The 25,093-nt window shown below is 38.7% G+C and overlaps 1 pseudogene; it reads right to left on the minus strand.

Moving 5' to 3' along the window:
* Positions 1-10,017: 10,017 nt before the first annotated feature.
* On the minus strand, positions 10,018-11,404 carry LOC118728174 (annotated as a pseudogene).
* Between the last annotated feature and the right edge of the window lie 13,689 nt (positions 11,405-25,093).

Genomic DNA, 25,093 nt, shown 5'->3' on the forward strand with positions numbered 1-25,093 from the left:
GGCCTATATTCGCTGTATAAGACTACCCCCCACTTCCGAGGCAACACCAGTTCTATTTTTAATAGACTGCCTCTCTGACTCTGGCCAATCTAAGCAGGCATTTTACTAGAACACAGTGTAGTTTCGGGTACAGAACATGTATAATTTGCGTGCATAAAAAGCCTGCTTGGATTGGCCAGAGTCAGAGAGGCGGTCTATTAAAAAAAGAACTGATGTTGCCTCGGAAGTGGGGGGTAGTCTTATACAGCCAATATAGGCCTAAACCTATGTTTTAACTGTAAAATTAGGGGGTCGTCTTATACGCCGGAAAATACGGTATACAAGAATGTCTTTGTTGATTGTTCCTTTGTGCCTCTTTGTTGTTTGGTTTAATTTGTTTAAGAATTGAGGCACTTTCTGCTTTGCTGGGGGCCCAGCTGCTTGTGGACAGGCTTAACCCCCCTGCAGAGATTGCAGGAACTTCAAGGCATCAGCGGCCAGAAATACAAGATTTGAATTTTGATGGTTGTCTGTCTGTGATGTAACTTTGTTTGCTGATGCTCTATGCTAGCTTTCTATCTTTTGGGGACTTAAGTTTGTTCTTTGCTGTTTTATGAACATAGGGTATCCTATTTGCTCTGCATGGGCTTTGTGCCACTCATAACAAAAGGTAATTTTGCTATGCTAAGTATAAGATTCTAAGGCTAATGTCCCAGTCCATGCTTTTGAGAGTATTCATTTATTTACTGTGTGTGTTTTTGTTTGTTTCTTTGGTGTTTTTTTTTTTTTTTTAAGATCTCTTCTTATATGCAAGATTTCATGTTGTTACAGTCTCCTCAGAAAGAAAAATATGGGAAATAAAACCTTCTAATCCCACCAAGTCTTTTTCCTAAGAGGACCAGCTCTGTAGGCTGCAAAATAGCAGTGGGGGGGTTACTCACATTTTGTAAAGAAGAAAAAGCCCCTGAGTTATTTCCGTTACAAAATTCGTCAAGAAAATGACTTGGGTAATAATAATTGACTTAGGTAAATTAAAATCTCAGAGTTGTTAAGATATAATAAATAGATGTAACAAAAATGAAGGGTTTATGATAAAGATTTTCAGTGATAATTATATTTAGGTCTAGTAATATTTAATGTCGTTTTCTAATACTTTTTTAAATCGAATTTATTTAAACAATACAACAAAATTTAATCAACAATATAGTTGCCGTTGTTTTCTACTACTTGTGCCCAACGCTCAGGAAGCATTTTAATCCCTCTGTTGTAAAATTCTTGTGATTTTGATGCAAAAAATTCGGTCAATGCATTTTTGAGGCATTCTTCATTATTAAATTTTTTTCCAAGAAGAAAGTTTTGCAAAGAACGAAACAAATGGTAATCGGAAGGGGCAATATCAGGAGAATATGCAGGTTGAGGGAGAACTTCCCATTCCAACTGGCACAGTTTTTCAGCAGTGATTCTTGCAGTATGCGGTCGTGCGTTATCGTGGTGAAGAATTACGCCCTTCCGATTAATCAGCGCGGGTTCTTTTTCTCTTAAAGCTTGGGCTAACCTTTCCAATTGGGCACTATACACTGCACTTGTAATGGTTCGGTTAGATTAGGGGTGTCAAACTCAATCAGAGAAGGGGCCAAAATCTAAAATTCAGCCTAAATCGCAGGCCGAATGGTTTACTGAACAGTCATAAACTGTCATTGTGATGGAAACGCAGCGGAGTGCAGTGATGACAGCGCGGTGCGGGCCACATTGCAAGGCCTGGAGGGACGGATTTGGCCCGCGGGCCTTGTGTTTGACACATGTGGGTTAGATGGTAAAAGTTCATAATGAAGAATTCCTTTAAAATTCCACCAAACACACAACATCACTTTTTTCGCATGCAAGTCAGGTTTTGGCATGGGCTGCGGAGCCTCATTTTTGTCCAACCATTGAGGCCGCATATTCAAATTAACATACAGCACCCATTTTTCATCTCCAGTAACAATTTGCTCTAAAAACGGCAAACGGTTTTGACGAGAGAGGAGCGAACTGCAAATTGTGACTCTTTGATTATGGTTGTTGTCGGTCAACTCATGAGGAACTCATTTTCCAAACTTTTGGACTTTGCCAAGTGCACGCAATTGATTGGAAATTGTTTTTTGTGAACAATTTAAAGTTGTCGCAAGCTCTTGTTGGGTAATTGGAGGATTTTGCACCAAAAGAGCTTGAAGAGCTTCTTGATCAAAATTGGACACACGGCCTCGACCACTCTTGTCATCTAACGAAAAATTTCCCTCGCGAAATTTCTCAAACCAACGCTGGCATTTTCTGGTGCTAACTGCATCTTGACCAAGAGCACTACAGATGTTTTTTGCAGCCTCATTTGCTTTTCTTCCTAATTGGAACTCGTAAAGCATGCAGTGCCGAATATGCTCTTCATCCGCCATCTTCTTAGCCCTAGTTTTGCAACAAAAACCAAACCAAACACAAACTTTTTCAAACAAAACTTGTTAATTGCACTTCACACGTTCTGTAGATACCACGTGTTTGAAGGTTATGTCAATACAAGTCAACGCCAAGCAAGATTTTAAAAGAATGTTAAAAAACGACATTAATTATTACTAGATCTGTCATTTTAATCAGATACTTAATTACTTTAAAAAAGTGATCTTCTTAATTATGGGAACTGAAGTTTCACTAGCCTATATTTGTGTTTAATATCCTCTTCTCATTCTGAATGAAGAAGTAGTCTAATATTGTTTAATAATAAATTTAACAATCTTCCCATGGTTTGATTTTAAGGAACTTTTTTTAAACCTGGAATTGGCTTTAGATCATTCAATTGGCCCTGAAATGACTCAAGGATTTGTTTTCTCTCTCTCTCTTTTTTTTTTTTTTCAAAGTCTGTGGTAACTTAAAACATGGGAGTTTGCTGGGTTAAATAATAAAAATTAAATATCTAGGTGTTTTGAAATAACAGGATACTGAAATATTAATTAATCTGAGTGTGCCTACTTTTGGATTTTTATTACAGAGAATCTATCTAGAGCAGTGTTTCCCAACGTGTGGTACGTGTACCCCCAGGGGTATGGGAAGAGTTTGGTGGGGATATGCACTGCACCGTGCTTAGCTGCGCCTAATTCTACGTTCTCATGAGTATGAGGGGTACTCAGTGTTACGAAAATTATAGAAGGGGTACACATATGTCAAAAGTTTGGGAAACACTGATCTAGAGGATAGATTTAAATCTATCTAGAAGATAGATTTAAATCTATTAATGAATCTGTCTTGCATTTAATTTGAAATATATCTCTTAAAATGTGAATGTATTACTAATCTGAGAAATGTTAAGTACTTACTTGTCACATAAAATTTAAGGTTTCTAAGAGTTAAAAATTCTAGCGAATTGAAAAGAAATTATATAGTTTTGGGAATAGAAGGCATGAGGTATGGAAACACATTTTTGAAGGAAAAAGTAAATTAAGTTGTTCTAAAACTAAATAAATAAAAAAAAGATTTATAAAAATTATAGAAGAATTGTGAAGAGAAATCTTAAAATGAAATTATAGGTAATCTGAATAAGGAATTTCATTGGATAAATGAATCTAAAGTAAGCTAATACACAATTTGTTTAGTTCTTTTCTAGTCTGTTAAAAAGGGAAAAAGTTTTTCCTACATTTGCCCAGGAAGCAAAATTTCTATAAAGTATTGAAATAATTATATATTGTGTCATTTTAATCAGATACTTAATTACTTTAAAAAAGTGATCTTCTTAATTATGGGAACTGAAGTTTCACTAGCCTATATTTGTGTTTAATATCCTCTTCTCATTCTGAATGAAGAAGTAGTCTAATATTGTTTAATAATAAATTTAACAATCTTCCCATGGTTTGATTTTAAGGAACTTTTTTTAAACCTGGAATTGGCTTTAGATCATTCAATTGGCCCTGAAATGACTCAAGGATTTGTTTTCGCTCTCTCTCTCTCTCTTTTTTTTTTTAAATATATTTTATTGATTTTTCACAGAGATGAAGAGAGAGAGATAGAAAGTTAGAAACATCGATGAGAGAGAATCATCGATCAGCTGCCTCTTGCACACCCCCCACTAGGGATGTGCCCGCAACCAAGGTACATGCCCCTGCCCGGAATCAAACCCGGGACCTTTCAGTCCACTGAGCCAAACCGGTCCCGGCTGTTTTCTCTCTTTATAAAGGAAAATTTTATACTTACGGTACATGGGGAGCTTTGTAAAATAAAGAAATAATAAATATGTTATATATATATATATATATATATATATATATATATATATATTCTCAGATGCTTTCACTTATAACTATTTATTAGTTATAATATTGTGGAATATTGTGTTTTGCAGAAAGGACAAGATTTAATGTCTTTTGTAAAATAATCAAATCCATAATCATGTCTCTTCTTGTTATTTACAGACAGTCACTGTTTTGTTATAATGGATTTAGAAAAAATATTACATCTTCTGATGGAAAGGACTCTGACATTTTCAGATCATCCCCTTCAAACTGGATGAAAATTATTGAATCTCTATAGGGCATCTGGATTTACAGAAATACTAGCAGGAAAAATCAGGAGAAACAAAAATTGCTTATGGGACTCAGTGAACTGAAAATAATTATGTAGTTTTTGGTACTTTTGTTGAAAGTATTGCTGATTCTTAAACTTGTTGTTGTTTAATTTTATTTTATTGTTTAAAGTATTACCAATAGTAGTACATATATCTCCTTTTTTCCCCATTGACCTTCCCCCAGCCTCCCTCCCCGCTTTTGCATGCCCTCAACCCACCACCCCAGTGTCTTGTGTCCATTGGCTGTGCTTATGTGTATGCATACAAGTCCTTCGGTTGATCTCTTTCCCCCCATCCCTAATACTCCCCAGCTTTCCTGCTGTAATTTCATAATCTGTTTGATGCTTTACCGCCTCTGTATCTATCTTTTGGTTCATCAGTCTATGCCGTTCATTATATTTCACAAATGAGTGAGATCATGTGATTTTTATCTTTCTCTGTCTGGCTTATTTCACTTAGCATAATGCTCTCCATCTCCATCCATGTTATTGCAAATGGTAAGAACTCCTTCATTTTTACTGCAGCATGGTATTCCATTGTGTAGATGTACCACAGTTTTTAATGCACTCATCTGCTGATGGGCACTTAAGCTGTTTCCAAATCATAGCTATGGCGAATTGTGCTGCTATGAACATAGGGATGCACATATCCTTTCTGACTGGTGTTTCTAGGGATATATTCTTAGAAGTGGGATTACTGGGTCAAATGGGAATTTCATTTTTAATTGTTTGAGGAAACTCCATACTGTTCTCCACAGTGGCTGCACCAATCTGCATTCCTACTAGCTGTGCATGAGAGTTCCTTTTTCTCTGCATCCTCGCCAGCACTTGTCATTTGTTGATTTGTTGATGATAGCCATTCTGACAGGTATGACATGGTATTTAATTGTCATTTTGATTTGCATCTCTCAGATAATTAGTGACTTTGAGCATATTTTCATACGTCTCTTTGCCTTCCTTCTGTCTTATTTCAAAAAGTATCTCTTTAGGTCCTTTACCCATTTTTTGATTGAATCATTTATCTTCCTTTTATTAAGTTGTATGAGTTCCCTGTAAATTTGGGGGATTAAACCTTTATCAGTGATAACATTTTCAAATATGTTCTCCCATACAGTGGGCTTTCTTGTTGTTTTGTTGATGGTTTCTTTTGCTATGCAAAAGCTCTTTATTTTGATGTAGTCCTATCTGTTTATTTTCTCTTTAGTTGTTGTTTATTTTTATTTTTTTGTTTTTTAGGTATAAGAAAGCATTTTAAAAGTAATTCTGTAAATTATATTTTTCTCTTAATCTGAACCCTCCAGAATTTGGCAATTCTTAATGAGTGACTCATGGCAATATTTATTTTCATGAATTCAATAAGACCACTTTCCAAGGACTTTGGAATGTCATATCTAACATGGCTGGACTCTGGTTGTCACCAGAAAGCTTTAAGGAATAAAGCCAATAAGAGTACCTTAGAGAAAGCCTGGTCACATGGCTTATGGCAATCTTTCCAGATAAGGAATGAAGGTTACTTTCCTGAAATCTGGCAAAGAAGGAACCTCAAGACATCATTGGGAATTCACCCAAGTCTACAAGTATTATAGCAGGTAAGCCTGATGGCAGCTAGGTGGCTCAGCTTCTTTGCCTTGTGGGGCTAATTAAAGCTTGACCATAAGATTCCAGGAAAGTATATATATATATATATATATATATATATATATATATATATATTTTAAAGCCCATGTGATCAACTGTTATTCTTTTTTTTTAAATGTATTTTCATTGATTTCAGAGAGGAAAGGAGAGGGAGAGATGGAAACATCAATGATGAGCGAGAATCATTGATTGGTTGCCTCCTGCACATCCCCTACTGGGGATGGAGAGCACAACCCAGTCATGTGCCCTTGACCGGGAATGAACCTGGGACCCTTCAGTCTACAGGCTGACGCTCTATCCACTGAGCCAAACCAGCTAGGGGTCAACTGTTATTCTTATTTTGTTCATGAAAATGTCCACGCCAAATTGAAACTAGACTTAATACAGTAAATAAATTGGTCTGAATTTGGCACTTTAATGAAAATGAGGGTGATTTTAGGGGGTAAATTATGTTTCAACAAGGAATTATTAGAACTGAATTGTTTTCCTTCTACCACACCATTTGTCATAATTCTAGCTGTTCTAACTTTTGCCCAATAATACTAAATGTTATAACACAGTTTGTCTCCACCAATTTACAAGTCTACTTGCACTTAGAGAATACCACCTCTAGATACCATTGCCACCTTCTTCTGTGCCCAGGCCTTGTCATCCTTCTGACAGGGACCAAGAATCTCTTGGCTCTGAGAAAAACCTCTGACCCTTCTCAGCAGGAAGTAGTTTTAGTAGTTTCATGAAAGAATTCAGAGCCAAGATCTTTGAGGGGATGTGGTAGGTGCAAGGACCATGGACCAAATGGAGGCAAAATAGACAGGATTATGAGACATGCATCTCACCACTCAACTGCTCTGAAGCTGGCAATGGAGAAACCTATGAATAACTGACCTTTACATTTTGCCTAGTAGGAATTGGGACACCTATTGCTAATATATAGAATTATTCTATTCATTTTAGGAAGAAAATAATACATTGAGACCTTTATATATTGGGACCCACTGTCCAGAAAAAAGGATGCAGAAATGCTTTCTCTAAAAGTTGCTGCAGAAAAGAAGGTAAGGGTCCACTGGACAGGATTTTCTGACCAAGCAACCAGCACTGCGGTGGCAGAGACCTCTCCTGGAGCTACGGGCTCAGAGGGAAAACTACACCATCTTACCAAGAAAAGAGGATCTTCTCTGAGGCCTTAAAAACCCACAACAGAGGAGACCATCGAACAGCTGTGATGCCCCAATTGGCCCAAACACATGGATTCAAGGGAGTTCTTCAATACCCACGGAAAGGTCAGAATTTGCAGGGAAAACATGAGGGATCTGGGTCACCGCTGCATGCCTGAGCGGCTCTGCTGCCAGAGCTGCACCGAAAGAGGCAGCAGCTGCAGAGAGAATCACGTGCTGCAAGACCCAGTGCTGGGTTTGGCGTGATCTTCCCCAAAATTGGGACTTTTTTTAAATGTCAAGGGACTCGAGACAAATTGTTAAGAATCGGGACTGTCCCGCCAAAAGCGGAACATCTGGATACCTTGGCACAGACCCATCCTGCGCCTGATCCCCTTCACCCCCTTGCTTCTGACTACTAGGGAAGGACTGCCCAGTTTGGCAAATCCTGGGAGACTGCAGGGGGAAATTGCCTTCCTGGAAACAGGGGATCAGAGCGAGAAGAGACCAACTGGGAGCCTGCACCTAGGCAGCCTACTTCCACAAAACATAGAGCCATAGAGAAAGAAGGCTAGAGCAGCCAATAAGACTGAGAAGTCAAACCAGAAACACTGCCACCTAGGGGTTGAATTACAAACTGACTTTTTTTCTTTTTCTTTTCCCCTTTTTCCTTTCTTTCTTTCTTTCTTTTTTTTTTTATTACTTTTAATTAATCAAAAATAAACAGATACAAATAACTAAGAAATAACCTACTTTAAATTAATGACTAGTTTACAAAACTGAGGTGCAGTGGAATGCAGGGAACTGCAATACTGTCTGGACTGAGAAAAAGGCGTGCCAAATAGAATAACAGAGGAAGTGAATGACCTTCACTACTGCACACTTTTATGCTAATTTTTCTATTTTTATTTTATTTTCATTTTTTACATCTTTTATTTAAGAAACAAATTTTTTTCTTTTTTCCTCACTTGATTTTATCTTTTCAATTATTACATTTTTCAATTTCAATCATTATTATTACTACTGCTATTTTGCATTTTTTGCTTCCTTTTTATTTTCTTCTGCTTTTTTTTTAAGTACCATTTTATTTTCTCTTTATTTTACATTGGGATTAGTCTTCATTCTATTTTAATCTCTACTATAGCATCGTTCAACCCTATCTCAACTCGACCTTGATGCCACCACTCTCTTTCTAACCTTTACCTTTTTCATCTCCTGTTTATCTTATCCCTTTCTGGATTTAGTTTTTCCCTATTCTTTCTGTATAACCCCTCTCTGAAATCAATAAAGCATATTTTTAAAAAGAAAAAGAAAAAATAGAGGAAGAACTAAACAAATGGAAGACTATACCATATTCATGGATTGGTAGAATCAACATTATTAAAATATCGATACTCCCAAAGCAATCTATAGATTTAGTGCAATCCCCATTAAAATACCAATGGCAGGCATATTTCACAGACCTAGAAAAAAATCTCTAAAAATTCATCTGGAATAAAAAAAGATCTGGAATAGCTGCAGCAATCTCGAGAAATAAGAACAAAATTGTAGGGATCACTATATCAGATATCAAGCTATATTACAAAGCCACTGTTCTCAAAACTGCCTGGTACTGGCATAAGAACAGACATATCGACCAATGGAATAGAACAGAGAGCCCAGAAATCAACCCAAGCTAGCATGCTCAATTAATAATTGGCAAAGGATGCAAGAGCATACAATGGAGTCAAGATAGTCTCTTCAATAAATGGTGTTGGGAAAATTGGACAGATATATGCAAAAATATTAAACTAGACCACCAACTTACACCATACACAAAAATAAACTCAAAATGGATAAAGGACTTAAACATAAAATACGAAGCCATAAAAATCTTAGAATAATCCATAGGCAGCAAAATATCAGACATATGTCGTAGCAATTTCTTTACCAATACAGATCCTAGAGCAATGGAAACTAAGAAGAAAATAAACAAATGGGACTACATAAATAATAAAAAGCCTCTGGACAGCAAAAGAAACCATCAACAAAGGAATAAGAAATCCCTCCCCATTTTATATTTTATTTTTCAGTTACCGTTGACATTCAGTATTATTTTATATTAGTTTCAGACATACAGGGTAGTGGTTATATAGACAATTATATAATTTACCAATATTATTGTCTATAGTCCCTATGCCTGTATTTTACATCTCCATGACTATTTTGTAACTACCAATTTGTAGTTCTTAATCCCTTCACCCTTTTCATCCAGTCCCTAATCTCCTCCAATCTGGCAGCTATCAGTCTCTTCTCGGTGTCTTTGAGTCTGCTTCTGTTTTTTTTTTTTTTTCTGTTTTATTTGTTCATTTATTTTATTCTCTGGATTCCACATATAAGTGAAAACTTATGGTATTAGTCTTTCTTTGTCTGACTTATTTCACTCAGCATAACCCTCTTGGTCCATCCAATGGTAACAATTCATTATTTTTTTTTACAGTCAAGTAATAACCCATTGTACATATGTACCACTTTTATAATACATAGAATGTTTTATTTACTTTAGCTAGACTGGGAACAATTACTTGGAGTTATACTTTTTAAGATATTTCACTTTATTGAAAAATAAAATAATTATTATATTATATAATTGTGACTTTCATGTGTTTGCTGCTTTAGACTGCGAAAACATCCAGCTCTTTCTTGCAATGTTTTTCAGTATTACAGCTCATCGACAAAAGGTGTATGCCCCAAATTTCCACTTGCTTCCATTGACTTCTGGACAGAAACAAACTCTTTTGCAGCATTTATGACATAGGTGTCAGCTACTGAGTCAATATACTAAAGACTGTGGATGGTTGCATGTACGAACCAGCAACAAGAGCCTGAGATCTGACTTCATCCAGGAATCCTTCAGAATACTCCAATGACTTTAGGTACCTAGGTTTTAGCTTGTTCTTATCAGTCTGGACATCTGTACTGGAAAGGTTTCCTTGATCAATTGTTTTTACTTGATTGTAGGCAGCCTTGATAACATCCCTGGCAGCTGCAGCCTGGAGATAGTGTAAATCCCAGAGTCCAGAATCTAAGTAACTGGCATTAAAAGTGGACATGTCAAATGGCTTATGAATCCCTTTGGCAGCAACTTGGTTCAGAGGGCTGGTGGCATTGCTTCCTCTCTTGACATGTGGCCCAGCACCCAGAACATGCTGGAAACATTAAGTGCATTTGCTTCCGCCCTTCCTGAGTAGCACTTTTCTGCTGCCAAAACAGCGTAGAGGTATTTGTCTCCATTCTGTTCTCGAATTTTACCTCCATGGTATCTGGCCTTTGCACCAGATAAACTAAGCCCACCCCTCATGTTCAGTAACTGTTCAGCAATTTGCTTCATAACAAGATGACTCACACCAACTACCATCAAAGCCATTCTTACACTGGTAAAATGGTTCTGAACATAGTAATGTAACTCATCTGTTGTCACTTTTCCAATCCCATAATCAGGACACTACAAGGAGTTAGCCAAGGCATGTCAGTAAGCGGCAGGGTACAAATTTCAATGATATGAGCTTGTGGATTCTGAAAAGCCACAGCTTTCTCAATCCTTAGCTGAGACAAAGGGCAGCTACCTCCCAATGATGAAATTCAAGTGCTGTGGTTACATTGAGCAAGAACTCCATTAGAATATGGATGTCATCCTGCAGACATTGCACACTGTAGGCCATGTTTTCCTTTGTTTAAGTCACACTTAATTTACCACCAACTACTTTAATTCCATGGATTATCTTGAAAGGTGATGCTCCTTTTGTAGTCAGATTGGATGCAAGATGAAGCAAATGAAAGGTTCCTAAGTTGTTAGAGTCCTTGTACCTAATGCCCGCTTTAATGAACAAACCAATTCTTGATGCAGGAACATAGTTTTCCAGAGAAGCAATCACTAAACTATTTGGTAATTTGATAAACCCAAGGTCCTGAGGATGTGGAGGCACTCCTGCAAGGGAAGTCATGGATTCCACTTTGGGAGCAAATTTAAGGAAATAAAATCTTAAGAAAGGCCTGGCTCTGTAGAGCAGCTGCATGGCCCAAAATTGCTCTGACCTACTGCCACTGCCAATGTAAAGAAAAACAAGATGGTTGTGGACCTGTACCACTTTTTCTGTACCCATTTATCTATTGATGGGCATTTGGGTTGCTTTCATATTTTCCTTCTTGTAAATAACGTTACAATGAACATAGGGTTGCATTTATATTTTAAATTAGGGTTTTGAGTTTGTTTGGATATATATCCAGAAGTGAAATCACTGGGACATAAGGTAGCTTTATTTATGATTTTTTTTTTTTTTTAGGAACTTCCATATGGTATTCTATACTGGGTGCATCACCTAGCAATCCCACCAACAGTGTTCCAGGGTTCCTTTTCTCTACAATCTCACCAACACTTGTTTGCTGATTTAATGATGATAGCCATTCTGACAAGTATGAGGTGATTTCTCATTGTGGTTTTAATTTGCATTTCTCTGATGATTACTGACATTGATTATCTTTTCATATGTATATTGGCCATATGTATGTCCTCTTTGGAAAAGTGTCTATTCAGGTCCTCTGCCCATATTTTAATTGCACTGTGTTTTTTTGTGTGTATTGAGTTGTAAGAGTTGTTTTAAAAAATAAATTTTTGATATTAACTCCTTATCAGATGTATCATCTTCTTCCATTCAGTAGGTTGCTCTTTCTTTCTTTCCTTCCTTCCTTCCTTCCTTCTTTCTTTCTTTCTTTCTTTCTTTCTTTCTTCCTTCCTTCCTTCCTTCCTTCCTTCCTTCCTTCCTTCCTTCCTTCCTTCCTTCCTTCCTTTCTTCTTTCTTTCTTTCTTCTTTCTTTTTTTCTTTTCTTTTTTTTTTGTGGTTTACTTTTCCAAAAGCTTTTTAGTTTGCCATGGTCCCATTTGAGTGCTTTGTTTTTATTTCCTTTCATTTCCCTTGCCAGAGAATATATTATAAAAAATACCACTAAGAGAAATGTGCAAAATGTTACTGCCTATATTTTCTTCTATAAATTTTATAGGCTTTTTTTAGTCTTATATTTTATCCATTTTGAGTTTATATTTGTACTAGAAGCTTGGTACATGAATTCATGCAACAGTGAGGTCCCTTGGCCTGGTCTGCAGGATCATGCTGAAACCAGCTTCCTGACATCCCCCTAGAGATCCTAGATTGTAAGAGGACACAGTGCAGGCTGAGGGACCCCACTGGTGCATGATTGGTGCTAGGGAGGGACACTGGTGGTTGGCCAGCTGGGGAGGAACCATGGGAGGGCTCCAGGGCATGTCTGGCCCTTCTCAGTTCCCATTGACCAGACCCCAGCAGCAAGCTAACCTACCAGTTGGATTATCTTTCCCCTGGTGGTCAGTGCACATCATAGCAAGCAGTTGAGCAGCCTTAGCATATCATTAGCATATTATGCTTTGATTGGCTGAATGGTCGGCTGGTCGACCAGATACTCAGCATATTAAGCTTTTATTATATAGGATATGGTGTATGATGGTAGTCTACATTTTTTTTTTTATGTATCTATCCAACTTTTCCAACACCATTTGTTGAATAGACTCTTTACCACACTGTATGTTCTTGCATTCTTTGTCAAATATTAATTGTTCATAAAGGTATGCCAGTGCCATGCTGTTTTGATTTCTATGTCCTTGCAATATAATTTGATATCAGGTGGCAAAATATCTCCAACTTCATTCTTTTTTTTTTCTTTTCTTACAAAGCTGAGGATATTTTTTCCATTGATTCTCTTTTAGAGAGAATGGGAGGTGTAGAGACAGACAGAAATATAGATGTGAGAGAGAGACATAAATTGGTTGCCTCCCACACATGTCCCAACCAGGGCCAGGGATCCAGCTTCAACAGATACACATGCCCCTGACCAGAATCAAACCCATGACCTTTCGGTCCATGGGCCCACATCTAACCACTGAGTCAAACTCGTTAGGGCTGTTCTTTTATTCTTAAGATTGCTATTGGGGTCTTTTGTGGTTCCATATAAATTTTAGGATTATCAGTTCTAGTTCTGTGAAAAACACCATTGGTATTTTAATAGGAATTGCATTGAATCAATAGATTGATTTGGGTAGTATGAATTTAACAACAATATCTTTAGTTATAATTAAACTATTCCAAGCCTCTTGTTGATCTTTTTATAAACTTTCAAGCCAGTGAATTGAAACAGATGAGTTGAAAGATTTGGTTTTACTAGTAGACCTATCATTGCTTTTTGCTAGTTTTGTGGATCTGGAAAACTTACTATCCCTTCAGAGTTTGTTTCCTCATCTATAAAATAGGATAATGTATTTCCAGGACAGATCTCATTTTTATGACGAGGACAAGTAATATATTGAAAAAACCCATATGTAAGTTAATTGCTACTTTTCTAAAATTCTATACATATATAAAGTTGTTTTTAAAGATCCAATTCAACAAAAAAAATACTGATTCATTTTTCAGACTTCCTTTTAAATTATGAATCTCCCTTTTATATAATGATGCCCTCTGCTGTTCTCTTGTATATCTTTCAGACCATACAGGAAACATAGTCTATATCATCATTCTATCCATGACTATTTTAGAATGGGAATAATATATGGCTATCAGTTAGTCTTATTTTAATGTATCTGTCCAACTTTATTTTAAAGATGAGAGCAAAATATGAATATAATGGTTAAATGCCTAAAATCAGTCAAATCAAGACCAGAACCCAGGCTTGTAGACTCCAAAATCACTGTCCTTTAGTTTGAATGACAATATAGAACTATTGAAAACATTATGGAGTTTTAATTAAATGTCTAAATAGACTTTATTATTTTGCCCCAACACTTTTTCTTTCTCCTAAATTTATTATCAACATTAAAAGGTTATTGGTGGCATCTACCTACCCAAGAAAGAAACTGCAGTTAGTTTTAATTCTGTCCTCTCCTTTACCCACCACATTAAATGTTATGTACTCTATTATGACTTTAAATATTCTACCTTTTAAATATATTTTTACCTTCTAAATCTATTTCACCCTCTTCTTCATTTGCACTGCCATCATTTAAGCCTTCATCTTTCTTTAGCCTGTGTTATTTCAACAGCCTCCGAAGTTTTTTTAGCTTAGGTTAACTTAGACTACATTTATTCATTCAGTCAATAAAATTTTTGCTTAAATCCTTACAATCTTCATGGCAATATCTTCCATTATGATAAATATGTAAACAAATTGAAATTTTAGTTCTACCAAAATAATTGATTGTTGAGACAAACCTGAGTTTATTCTTTCCACTGTAAATGAAAGTATTAACTCAACACAGACTTGGTAGCATTTATCAGTAGTGAAGGTGAAGTCAGGGTATCTATTAAATTTTGAAGTCTTTTTTAAGGCAAATCTTTAAATAGGGAGGGAAACTTGACTATAATCGAGTAAGAATCATAATATAATAGTTTAAGATTGATTGGCATAGCAGGTGAGGATTTTGGAGAGAGAGTTCCAAAGATTTTTTTGGTTTAAATTATTGGTTGATATTTTTTGTTGAGATGGTGGTTATCTCAGTAAGTTCCTGGGATGTATAATGAAGTTTATTTGCAATTTTCTTTCTGGTTAAGGATTTTATAGGATAATTGAGTTGATGAAGACAGTAGAATAGTACAGTCATGTGATTTAGATAAACTATGGTGGTAGATGGTTTCACTTATCAGAAGGAAGGACTACAAAACATTATAAACACAGCAGGGGGACAGTGAAGGGTGATTAGGCAGGCAGTGGTGGGCAGTTGAGGGTGACCAGGCCAGCAGGGGGGGGGAGTTGGGGGTGACCAGACTGGCACGGGGGTGGTTAGAGGCAACCAAGGTGGAAGGGAGGGGCAGTTAGGGCCAACCAGGCCAGTGCAGGGGGCAGTTACAGGCAATCAGGCTGGCAGGCAGAGGCCGATAGGGGTGATCAGGCAGGCAGGCAGTGAGCGGTTAAGAGCCAGGGGTCCTGGATTGTGAGGGCAATGTCCGACTGCTGGTTTAGGCTCAATCCCTGGGATCAGGCCTAAACCTGCAGTCAGACATCCCCCAAGGGGTTCAGGATTGGAGACAGTACAGGCTGGGCTGAGGGGAAGCCCCCCCTGCACAAATTTTGTGCACTTGGCCTCTAGTTATGCATAATGCTGCTATGAACATTTATGTATACACTTATTGTGAACATGTATTTTCATTTATCTTTGGTACAGTATGCATCTAGGAGTAAAATTGTTGGATTATATGGTAATTTGGTGGGTAACCTTTTGAGAACTGTAAGACTATTTTCTAGAGAAGCTGCATCTTTTTACATTTCTACCAGCAATATATGAATTTTCAAATTTCCTGACATTCTGGCTAACATTTATTTGTCATGTTTTTTTTTTTTAAACTATAGTCTTCTTAGTGGTATTTTATTGTAGTTTTGATTTGCATTTCTCTAATAACTAGTGATGTTGAACATTTTTTCATGTGTGTGTTGGCCATTTCTATATCTTCTCTGGGGAAATATATTTTCAAATCCTTTGTTGAATTTGTTTTTAATTGCATTATTTTTCTTTTAATTGTTGAGCTGTAAAAACAAATCTGTATACAAATTCCTTATTAGATATATGATTTGCAAATATTTTCCCCATATTTATTATGTCTTCACTTTTTTGATGGTATATTTCAAAGCACAAGTGTTTTAATTTTTTATTGAGATGAAAGTCAAGAATACATAGTATAAAATTCAATTTATATTAGGTACAAAATCAAGCAAAACTAATTTATGCTATTAGTAATCAGGATAATGGTAATTCTTGGAAGGAGAGCGGTAGTAACCTTTGCATCTGGCTCCGTTTGCTCAACATTACATTTATAAAATTCATTGTGTATGTAAGGATTGGGAAGTGACTGAAAAAGGAATATAAGGGAGTTTTTCAGTTCTGGTAATGTTCTATAATATTTCATGATCTGAATGCTAGATGTGCTCAGTTTGTGAATATTTATCATCCTTATGAATAGTGTTATACTTTAATAAAAATAAAAAATAGAATGATTGATGGGTTAATAGGTAAGTAGGTAGGTAGATAGAAAAAAATGAAAGAAAATGTACTGAGTGAATGTAAATCATCATCAGTACTTTATCTGGAGAGTCATCTTTAAAACAAAGAAAACTTCTTGTTTTGGTCACAAGATGGCGCCATTAGTTGCCTGGAAATCAAATTTCAAAGTGCTCTTCACTTATGCTTTCTTTCTAAATGGTGACACAGGAATTTGAATTTTCTTTGAAAGATCTGAACACTTCATGGAATCACACATATTTCATATATTATCCAAGGTCAGTACTAACATCTTATTTTTAAGAACCAAATAGTTGGTGTACTGTCTTAAAAGTAGAGAATTTAGAGATTTTAAAGTACTTTTTCTAATTTTCCAGATAAAATAAATGAGGCTGTGGAAGGGTGACTTGCCCAAGATCACACTGCTAGTTAAAAGATCTTAGGCTGAAACTCAGGTTTTGGGTTATCAGCTTGCTCTGCCACTCTTAACAATTCCTATTTTCAGCTCTTTTTCCTTCCTGCCATGATATGGAATAAAAAGTTTATCAATAATAAGTGCTCTTTCTTTTTTTTTTTCTTTTTGTTAATTCTAACCTGTGGATATTTTTTTCCCATTGATTTTTAGAGAGACTAGAAGGGAGAGAGGGGGAGAGAAAGAGAGAAACATTGATGTGAGAGAGACACATCAATTAGTTGCCTCACATACACACCCCTGCAATCCAGATACATGTCCTTGACCTACAGCCCTTAGTTCCACAGGCAGATGATCTAACCACTGAGAAATTGACCAGAGCATAAATGCTCCTTCTTTTATAACTCCAGAAAATAGAAATCTCATATGGAATAGAAAATTCATGACTAGAATTGCCATTATTTTTAGGTTCCAGTGTGAAATTTTCATATATGGACATTTAAAATCATCATATGGCCAATTCTGCCTGAGCTGGCTTAGGTTTCTACTTCCTAGTAATGAAGAATAGACCAGACATGCTCTGTCTATTTTCCCCCTTTTTCTTTGTTTGTTTTAGCCTCCCTTCCTCTCTTTATCCCTCCATACTTCCCTCCCTTTTTGGTTTCTTATCTCTGAGCCACCAATGCTTCTCAGAACCAAAAACTCAAAATCAAATGCAATGGCTTTCTTGAACAGACCAAATCTTACTTAGCTCTGTGTTGTGATATATTTGTCAATGTGGCAGAGAACTTTCAGGAGAGAGCTCATGTGGCAGATTAAAGTATCAAATTAAGATGGGAAATCTCGCCGGGACCGGTTTGGCTCAGTGGATAGAATGTTGGCCTGCAGACTGAAAGGTCTTGGGTTAGATTCCGGTCAAGGGCATGTACCTTGGTTGCGGGCACATCCCCAGTAGGGGGTGTGCAAGAGGCAGCTGATCGATGATTCTCTCTCATCGATGTTTCTAACTCTCCATCCCTCTCTCTTCCTCTCTGTGAAAAATCAATAAAATATATTTTAAAAAAAGATGGAAAATCTCTGTCCTTGTAATCTGGACCTTTTGATAGGCTCTAAGATATGTACAGGAATCTTTTTTTTTTTATCTTCTCCAATGTAAAGATGGACCTGTTATATGCGAGCTAGATAGATTGTAACAAGAGGTTTATCCTCCCTCTCCCTGGAAATGTTTGGCCATGTCAGGAGACATTTTTCATTGTCATAGTTGGGAGAAAGGTGATACTGGAACCTAATGGGTGAAGGCCAGATATGCTGCTAAACATCCTACAATGCACAGGACAGCCCCCCATAACAAAGAATTGACTAACTCCAAATGTCAATAATGCCAAGGAATCCCACTGTATATAAAATTTGATGCAAGTGGAAGATCTTTTGAATTTCTCAAGTAAACCAAATACCTTTCCAGCTCTGTGAGAAATAAAACAGGTAGTGTCTAACACTCCAAGGTGAGGACCTATTGAGATATAACACAGTTAATTTAGGCCAACCTATATTTTATTACATAATTTTGCCTTTTAATTTCTTCCTAGTCCAGAAGTATTCAAGTCAGTTCTTAAAACATTGAGTGCCTGCATGCTCAAAGGAGACACAGTAACTGGTGAATTAAAGGGACTCTCAAGGGCACAAAGTCAGACTCAAAGTCAGACTGAAGTAGACTGAGATTTCCTTCTCTTATGCTTTCTTTCTAAATGGTGACACAGGAATTTGAATTTTCTTTGAAAGATCCAAACACTTCAATCACACATATTTCATATATTATCCAAGGTCAGTACTAACATCTTTCTAATAAAAGAGTAATATGTAAATCAACCATATCCCCGCTACACCCACAAGCCACACCCACCAACCACGCCCACCATCCAATCTGAGCGAGTATGCAAATTAACTGCAACCAAGATGGCTGCAGCCACAGAATGCAGGAGGGAGGCTTGGTTTCCCAGGCAATGGAAGAAGCCAAGCTTTCCGCCTGTCCTAGCTGGCCTAAGCCTCCACTCAAGACTACAAAGTTTCAATTATAGAAGGTAAACAAATCCAAACAGAAATGGCAGCAGCCACAGAACAAGCTGAAGGCTTGGCTCCACTCCAGGTTACAAAGTTTCAATTGTAGAAGGTAAATAAATTCCAGATACCAGGGCCTCCACTTGGGTTGCCAGGGGGTGTGGCCTGCAAACCACCACAGGCCCCTCGCCCAGGCTGCCCCATGCCCCAAGGGAACCCCCACCCTGATCTGGGACACCCTTCAGGGAAAACCAGCTGGCCCCCACCCATGCACCAGGCCTTTATCCTAACCAAAAAAAGAGTAATATGCAGATTGACCATTACTCCAACACACAAGATGGCTGCCCCCATGTGGTCAAAGATCCTGCCCCCATGTGGACATAAGATGGCCACCACAAGATGGCCAGCAGGAGAGGGCAGTTGAGTGGCACCAGGCCTGCAGGAGAGGGCAGTTGGGGTTGACCAGGCTGGCAGAGGAGGGAAGTTGGGGGCAAACAGGCTAGTAGGGAAGCAGTTAGACATCAATCAGGCTGGCATGGAAGTGGTTAGGAAGTGATCAGGCTGGCAGGCAGAAGCAGTTAGGGACAATCAGGAAGGCAGGCAGATGAGCATTGGGAGCAAGCAGTACTGGATTGTGAGAGGAATCCCAGATTGGAGAGGGTTCAGGCTGGGATGAGGGACACCCCCCCCCCCCCACATGAATTTCATGCACTGGGCCTCTAGTATAGCAATAAAAGATGATTATTAGCCCATCCTGCATCCCACTGAGTCTAGACTCTATCTGCTCTCAATCCTACCCGTAGTCCTAGTCAAGCAAGCAGAAAAGCAAAAAAGCTTTATCAGAGGGAAGCCTCCAGTTACCAGAATTCTTGGTAGTTGAGGGGAGGCTTCTGGTTTATTTATTTTTCTAGGTAACTAAAGGATAACCAGAAAAGGCATTGTTGCTAAAAATCTTTCTAATATGTGTGTACCTTTTCTACATTACAAAATAAGAGAACATGAGTAACTAGGTTGAAGCAGATATTTTCATGGTCTTAGTCATCCATCATCTTGCTCATCAGTGACCCCATCCAGATCTGGAGATAGTAATTGGAATATAAGAACTTTAGAAGTAGTCCAATCCTTCATTTTCCAAATGATTAAACTGAGTTACAGAGAGCAAAGTGAGCTGAGGTCATAGGGGTCACAGCTCTGGAAAGGTATAAGACCAGTTTCAATGTGAATATATATATATCTCTTATATGATAAAGACATAATATGCAAATTGACCATCTCTCCAACACACAAGATGGCTGCCCCCATGTGGTGAATGATGCCCCCCCCCCATGTGGACACAAGATGGCCAGTAGGGGAGGACACTTATAGGCAATCAGGCTAACAGGGGAAGGCAGTTGGGAGGGACCAGGCCATCAAGGGAGGGCAGCAGGGGCAATCAGGCCTGCAGGGGAGGGCAGTTAGGGGTGAACAGGCCTGCAGGGGAGGACAGTTGGTGGGGACCCAGGCCTGCAGGGAAGGACAGTTGATGGGGGGACCAGGCATGCAGGATAGGACAATTAAAGGCAACCAGGCCAACAGGGAAGGGCAGTTAGGGGCAACCAGGCCTACATGGGAGGGCAGTTAGGAGGGACAAGGACTGTAGGGGAGGGCGGTTGGGGGGGGGGGAGACCAGGTCAGCAGGGGAGGGCAGTAGGTGGGGACCAGGCCTGCAGCGAAGGGCAGTTAGAGGCAATTGGGCTGGCAAGGGAGGAAAGTTAGGGGCAACTGGGCCAGCAGGGGTGGGCACTTAGGGGTGACCAGGCTGGCAAGGAGGGCAGTTAAGGGTGACCGGACCAGCAAGGGAAGGCAGTTGGGGATGACCAGGCCAGCAGGGGAGAGCAAGTTAGTGGTGACCAGGCCAACAAGGGAGGGCAGTTAGGGGCAATCAGGTAGGCAGGGGATCAGTTAGGTGTTGCTCAGGCTGGCAGGGGACTGGCTAGGAGGTGATCAGGCTGGTAGGTAGAAGCGGTTAGGGGCAATCAGGAAGGCAGGCAGGTGAGTGGTTCGCATCCAGCAGTCCTGCAGTCCTGGATTGTGAGAGGGATGCCCACCAGGATCGGGCCTAAACAGGCAGTTGGACATCTCTTGAGGGATCCCATACTGGAAAGGGTGCAGACTGGGCTGAGGTACACCCCCCCTCACCCACACACTAGGAAGGAAAATAATTTTGCTTAAGTTGAAAGTTCTGGCTAGTATAAATAGAGAGCATAAGCTTTCCTATTCTTTATTCACTTTTTCTGTAAGTACCAGCCAGAAAGGACTGAAGCAATTTTCTGAATCATTTCCACTAAAACTCCATTACATAGCTATAGTCTGTAAATATATGTGGTGTGGCTATAAAGTAATGTGACCAGTTTCCACAAACCACACAAGAAAACTGGGCACACTATTATATATTCATACTGTATGCTCTGAATTTTCCATGAATACAGGGGACAGGAAATCCAGAAATAACCCCCAAACTTGTTTTGAAGCTAGTTTCCACCTCCAATTTCAACAAATCTCTTGGAGAAAGCCACTAAGGAGAAGTAACATGGACTTGCCCATGCCATCACATTTCTTCTTATCTTTTCTCTTATCCATGCTTATTTTATCATTTCTTGGTGCTAATATCAAGGAAAGTAGCAAAGAGTTCAAAAGGAAGGGGGAGAGATGGCAATTGAAAAATAGTCTACTCATAGGGTAAAATACACAAATTACAGAACACTAGCAGTGATGCTTACACTTCGAGAGAAAGATGATTTGTTGGCTTCTCCCATTAGTTATGTTCAATAGCCTTATGACTCAAGGTGTGGTCCAAGGACCTGAAGCATTGGCATCACTTGAGAGCTGGTTACAAATGCAGAATATCAGTCCCCCATGGCATAATTCAAGTTAAACAAGATATCCAAGTGATTTGTGTACACAGTAAAACTTTGTGAAGCATTGATATAGAGTACGGTGAGAATAATTCTAGATTAGCATTGTTAAACCGGGTTTTGCTTCCTGCTTCTGCCAATTACTGGTTTAATAATTTTTTTCCAAATCACTCCTTCTTTCTGCACTCGTTTTATCATGGGTACAATGAGGGAATTGGACTAGAAGACCTCCAAGGGTCTTTATGCCCCCTAATCTAGGATTCTAACTAACAATGGACACCTGACCTTGGATGTATCCTCATAAACACCTCAACTTCCTTCAGATTAGCAAAGTTTATGATTGAAAACCCAGATGGTAAGACATTGGCTTTTGGAGCATTTCTAACTCCTCCTTTCAGTTTGCTCCAACCTTACTGGCCCTTCAAGGATTCTGAGATGGCATGGTTGTGGTTATTACCATTCCAATTTTTCAGAGTGAGCTTACATGAATCAAAAGAGAAGGCAGCTATGTTGAGGGTGGGAAGGAACCAACATCTGTGTCTGTCCCCCTGGAACTGTGACAGAGACACATTCCTAGGATAAGAAGAGCTAGTAACAGCTTCAGAAGTTTGTTCCAGTCCACCTACCAGTTCCTCTTCACAAGATCACCTAAAAAGCCCTACATTTATCTACAGTGTTAATTTTTCCCTTTCATCTCATGGACCAAGTCAAGTTGGCTCTATTGCCACATAGTCAGTGTTTGGCCATAGACTTATTATTGAGATCAACCAAAGGACTTGTGTGCATGCATATGGGCCTAGCCAATGGTCATGGACAACAGGGGGGTGAGGGCGTATTTGAGGAGGGGTTTGGGATGGGAATGGGGGGATGAAGACCATTATGTGATACCATAATCAATACAATTTATATATATATATATATATATATATATATATATATATATATATATATATATATATATGTATGTATAAAACAAACAAACAAAAAAAAAGAAAATGAGCTAAAATGTGGCATAAGAGAAGGATCACCTCTGCACCAGGGTCATATTATGTAGAAAGAAAGAGATTCTAGTGGTTTATCTTGGGTGCTTCAAACCTCAACTAGCCATATTAAGACCTTAAGTAACTACTGTCCCAGTAACAATTGTTGCATATAAACCACCCCAAGCTTAGTGACGCAACAACAGTTTTATTATGCTCATGGATTCAGTGGTTTATAAATTTGAACAGAGATTGGCTGGGTAATACAATAGTTTCGCTTCTCATGGTGTGACTTGAGGTCACGTGAGGTACTTAGGTGATAGATAGGATAGTCTGGAGCAGGGGTGTCAAACTCAATCAGAGAAGGGGCCAAAATCTAAAATCCAGCCTAAATCGTGGGCCGAATGGTTTACTGAACAGTCATAAACTGACAATGTTAACCAGAAATGTGAATTTAAAATGAGTGGAACAATCTTTTCCTTAACAGTGCTGTTAACCAACTCACATGCTATCAAGCAAAACAGTAATATTGGTATCAAGCAAAACAGTAATATTGGAATGTACCTAAAATGCTCATTGTTTTGTTTTCTGGCTAGATGTCTGACACTGTTTTCCCCGGATCAATGAGTCAATGTTCGGTTTTATTTCTTGGGCTGTAGCAACCCGCAAAACAGCATGGAGGTTGTCATCGGTAATGCGTGATCTGTGCTTGTTTTTGTTCAGATTCATTATTGAAAACATCTGTTCACAAAGATAGGTGCTCCCGAACATGGATAGAATTTGGGCAGCATGAAATCGGAGCTCTGGCATTGAGTCAGGGGGCAGTAGAGGGTAGAAGTCCTCAATTTCAACATCCTGAAACCTTGATTTCAGGCCACTGTCAGACTGAAGCTCGATTATCTCCATCTGAAGGTGATGGGGCACATTGTTGACATCAACTGTAAAAGGATTGGCAAAGATGTCAAAGCCTGAGTGCTGTGTTCTAAAGTCAGAGAAGCGCCGCTCAAATTCACTTAGTAAACGGCTAACTTTGGTAGCCAGCCGACTGCAAGGAAAAGTACCAGAAATAGTGGTTGAGATACTCAAACAAACGGGAAAGTGGGCAAGATTGTCCTGTTCCAGTTGGGACTTCCATAGTTGAAGTTTACGCTGGAATGCTGTGATCATGTCAGACATCTTCTTGATGACTTGTTTGCGTCCCTGCAGCTTCAGATTCAGTTGGGCGAGATGCTCGCATATGTCACACATCATAGCAAAATCACATAGCCAGGCGGGATCCGACAGTTCAGGCAAGGGCTTTCCTTTACTTTCCATGAAAAGAGCAATTTGTTCTCTGAGCTCAAAAAATCTTTTGAGGACTGCGCTCTTGCTCAGCCATCTTACTTCTGTGTGGTATGGCACGTCTCCATGCTCTGCGCCCACCTCCTGTAAAAACTGCTGGAACTGGCGATGATTCAGGCCACGTGCCCCTATAAAGTTAATAGTTTTAATGACTGTGGTCATTATCTCATTCATGTCCAGAACTTTTCCACACATAGCCTCTTGGTGGATAATGCAATGATAAGTAATCAAGGGTGTGTGGCAGTGACTTTTTTGCATTCTTTCCTTCATTAGTCCAACCAAGCCTTTCTTTTCTCCGCACATTGAAGGTGCGCCATCGGTAGTTAGCCCCACCAACTTTTCCCAGGGTAATTTAAAATTATTTATAGATTTCTCCACAGCCTCAAATATATCTCTACCAGTCGTCGTCCCATGCATGGCAGCTACATCCAAAAGTTCCTCAGTGACAGAGAGGTTGGTCTTCGTAGCACGTATAAAGATGGACAGCTGCACTGTATCAGTGTTGTCTGTGCTTTCATCGATAGCAAGTGAAAAAGCGAGATAACTGCATGCCTGTTCGGCCAGCTGTGATGATAGATTTCCTGAGAGTTCTTGAACTCTATCTGCAATGGTGTTTCTTGACAAACTGACATTTTGAAAACTCTGTATCTGGTCTGGGCATACTTGCTCACACACTTTTCGCATGCATTGCTTCAAAAAGGCACCCTCTGAAAAACACCTTGAAGTACGGGCAATTTCTTCAGCCACTATAAAGCTTGCTTTCACTGCAGCATCATTTTTCGCTGTAGCCTTTGTAAACATTTGCTGCTGTGATTGTAGTTTGCCTTTTAGTTCTTTAACAATTTTATGCTTTTCTTCCAAAGTATATTTGCCATACTTAACATTATGTTTGGTGTCAAAATGACGACGTATATTGTACTCTTTCATCACCGACACTGTCTCATAACACAATATACACAATGGTTTGCCCTCTCTAAGCACAAACATGTATTCATTTTCCCATTTGT

This window comes from Pipistrellus kuhlii, unplaced genomic scaffold (assembly GCF_014108245.1).
Source record: "Pipistrellus kuhlii isolate mPipKuh1 unplaced genomic scaffold, mPipKuh1.p scaffold_m20_p_29, whole genome shotgun sequence".
Taxonomy (NCBI): domain Eukaryota; kingdom Metazoa; phylum Chordata; class Mammalia; order Chiroptera; family Vespertilionidae; genus Pipistrellus; species Pipistrellus kuhlii.